Here is a 4118-nt window from a genome sequence, read left to right on the forward strand (position 1 = left end):
ATTTAAAAGAAACCAATACCGTTGATGTGTGTACTTTAAACTGTTTCTTATTTTGGACATTACCGAATTAACGTGAATGTAAATATGAGATATGATTTGGATTAAGAGTGTAAACAATGTGCTTTTGAATTGATCTTAAATGATTTTGAAACAAGAATAATGACCCAAAAAGACATTTGGTTTCGTCGAAATTTGAGTTGACTGACTACTAGATGATTCTGTATAGAATTGAAAAAGAGTAATATGTTCTTTAAAATATTTATAATTCATTGTAATTATAATTGCAGATCTTTTTCAGTAACAACAATGACATCAACAAGGAACCTAACAGATAACTTGAAAAACTTTTTTTTTAATGCTAATGAAATAAATGCAGTGTACGAAGACCTATTTTGCCCGAAGAAAACGACTGAAGAGAATGTCCAAAGGTTTCACAAGTATTTTGAGCCGTGTACAATCGTACTTTGTTTGATTTGGCATATATATATTTGATCCGAATAATGAGAAAACAGAAGATTTCATAAAAAAGTACGGATTCGTGGTTCTTTACACAAGTCTTGATTTACTTGCTATAAGTATCCAAGACGCATTTCTCATAGCTTTCCTTACACGACAAGAGAACTATGTAGAATATAATTGGTGTTGTGCTTTTCAGGTCGGTACTGTTATTGGAGCAGATTTTTTAATTCAAATATCACTTTGGATAAAAATGATGCACAGTTTCATGGTATACATTATAGTGAACAAACCATTGACGTATAGACGGTACTTTAAACGATGTTTAGTATCATTATATATGTTGTTTATGTTTTCTCTATCATTCACTATTAGTTTATTTAATTTCATTGATCTGGAATTTAAAAAAAATATGTCATTTACAAAAATTCCAAACAAGTTGTCGAAGTATGTCGAGAGCCTCAAACCTTCTCTGTGAATTTGGCTAAAAATCAGGAAAAATATAAAGTCCTTGAATTAACCAATTACATTTGTTCAGCGATGCTTCTATTCATTTCCCTTACGATCTTTTGTATCTTAATTGTAAGGGTAGTAAGAAAACAGGCAAAGCTTTGGAAGATGCAAAAGAAAAACATAACGGAAAGACAAAAGTCTACAAATCGATTGGTAAAGGTTACTGTTTTATCCTTTATCTTTTCTGTTGTACTCCTGTTACCAAGGCTTATAATATCCGCAACCGAAATATTTACGGATATCGTTATATCGTTATTTTATATTGCGTTATACTCCAGCTTTACTTTTAACATTTGTTATATATGTAGCATTCCAATAAATAACACTTTTTATGTTTAGCTGGCTTTCGTCGTCATTTCGAAATGCTATTAAAAAACCTGGGCAAGCACAGATAAATGTTTCAGCACGAAAACAAGAAGTGTTTCAGAAGAAATCAGTAGTGTGTCAGAAATTAACTGAATGTTAATGTGCCTTGCCAATGGTTGATTTTGGTCATATCTTAATGTTTTTGTCATATCTGTTTTTGTCATATCCTAATGTTTTTGTCATATCTGTTTTTTCGTATCTTAATGTTTTTGTCATATCTTAATGTTTTTGGTTAATTTGGGAATATGTTGTGATGTAGATCTCATTTAATGTAATGTATAGTCTTTGTAAATAAATATGTGAAAAACGTTTCTTGGGTCTTCACTTCTTGCATGATTAAATATTTTGTTATCTTGCTAAATAATGTCGACTTCATCTTAGACTTCATGTAATAGGAAACACCACAAACCAAGTGCAGCTAGAATATAGAAAGATCTGTTACTGTAGCATTTGTCAATTATTTCAACGTACGTACTGAAGCGCAAGACAAACCATACACTATTAGCACACAGTTACCGTTTGTTGCAAAGTATTAATGATGGTACTAAAATGAAGCAATGTAATAACTCGACTGCGGAGCGTGTCAAGGTTCGTTACTCAGTGTAGAATAAAGTCTATGGAGTTATTAGTGCAAAAAAATGTGGAATAAAGTCTATGGAGTTATTAGTGCAAAAAAAATCCGTTTTGACGGGGAAGAGCCAGCATACAATATGCTGATAGTATTCACAATTCTCTTCAGCCTCATAAGTTTATGGGGAAAAACAGACAAAATTGTCATTGCAAAATACTTAAATTCCAAGTTGAGTGAGATTAGGTGGGTCGACGAGTCAAATTTATTGACAAAATACCATGTGTAATGTTTAAATTCTGTGCATAACTATTTTGACAAGCAAACACATGTACAAATAGAATTTAAAAATCTTATTCTTATAATTTGGAAGGATGAGATAGTGTGGTCACTTCAGTCTATAGAGTCATTAGTAATGTCTCTGTCAGGTCAAAGTATGTCATAATTGACATATATACTTGACCGGAAATGCATAGAAAAGACATAACTGATACTGTCAAAAGCCTCCTTATAGGCGTTATTTCCTTTATAGTTCATTTTTAACATTTTTGTAACCAAAGATTTCAGTCCCTCCCCGTAATCGACTCTCCCACTCTCGACTCGTCAATGTAGCCATCGTAGAGCAGGGGAATATAACGACTGAATTATTCAGGTTACTTTTTTGGCAATTATCTTGAAAATCTTTAGAAAGAAAGAAACTTTAAACAGTAAAGTAATCAGCAAATCCGTCAAATAATCGAGATTGTCGATCAGCTACCTAAAGGAGTGATTAACCTGGTATTACAAGTTTTGCCATAATAGAAAGAAACTGGTTAACAGCAAAAATGGTCAGCAAGATAAATCCACAAATATTTCAATAGACCGAAATTGTAAATCGACTCCTTATAGGAGTTTAGCCCACATCCATTTCTTGCGGGGGGTTTTGGCAAATATCTTGAAAACTTACTAGATAAGAGAAACTGTACACAGTAAAAATGATCAGCAAACCTTATCTACAAATAAGTTAACATAACCGAATTGTCAATCGACTCCTTAAAGAATCATTGACCTGAATTACAAGTTTTGCTATTTTGGCGTTGTCTCTCTTCAAAACCGCGATAGACAGAAAGAAACTGTACATAGCAAAAATGATCAACAAGCTAAGATCTACAAAAAGGCACTCAAATCCTTAAGCGAGTTATTGCCCTTGCATTACAAGTTTTGCAAGTATTGTTTTCTGTTTGCGGTTATGGCTGTTTTCTTAAAAACTATAATAGATACAAAGATTCTGCAACGAGCTAAAAAGTGTAACGAGCATAAATGTTTACCATGGTCATTTTCCTTAAATAACGACTTTTTTACAAATATTTTGGGTTTCTTCGGCAGTTATCTTGAAAACTTTAATGCACAGAGAATTTTGAAACCGTAAGCAGCAAAAACAATCAGAAAGATAAAATTACAAAAATTAAATCAACATGACACAAATAGTAATTTGACTCCTATATTTCTATATATATTCCTTTATATTTTCAAGTATGATAGATAGAGAGAAAAAAACAGCAAAAATAACCAGCCTTCCATAAATTATAATTGATAAGTTGGTTTAGATTGTCAATGTAGTTTCAGAAAAAAATAATGAAATTGTGAATTCATGGGTAACGCTAGCGTTAAGTTAAACAACCAGCCCCATTTGTAAATTCTAATGCTCTAAGTTTTTGAACATTGTAAGTAGTAGCTCTCGGTCAATACTACTACAAGTGGATTGTTAGTATCCGTGGGTATCACCAGCTGACATTCGGTGATGAGATGATTTATAACGTAATTTTATAACATTCTAAAATTGATATATTTAAGAAATTATAAAGAAACTTAGATTTAATCTCCCACAGGCAAAGCTGACAATAGATAAATGTGGCTATTATTTTGTTTGTCAATTTTAATTATATAACTCCCAACGTGTTTAGTAATGCTACGGGTTTTTTTTAATTGCGACGTCACAAAAGATATTGACATATCAAACCAACTTGAAAATGTACATTCGATGAAATGAGCAATCATCACTGGTCTTGCTTTGGAGGCTACTGATATTCTAAAGTAACCATGGTTTATAAAATCAATTTGATATTGAAAAAGAAAAATGGCATGACCTTCATCAAATTCCTCAAAATGACAGAAAGTAAAATGTACCGAATTTGCTGTGTTAATATAAATAAGAAGATGTGGTATGAGTGCCAAT

Source organism: Mytilus californianus, unplaced genomic scaffold (genome assembly GCF_021869535.1).
Source record: "Mytilus californianus isolate M0D057914Y unplaced genomic scaffold, xbMytCali1.0.p SCAF_3, whole genome shotgun sequence".
Taxonomy (NCBI): domain Eukaryota; kingdom Metazoa; phylum Mollusca; class Bivalvia; order Mytilida; family Mytilidae; genus Mytilus; species Mytilus californianus.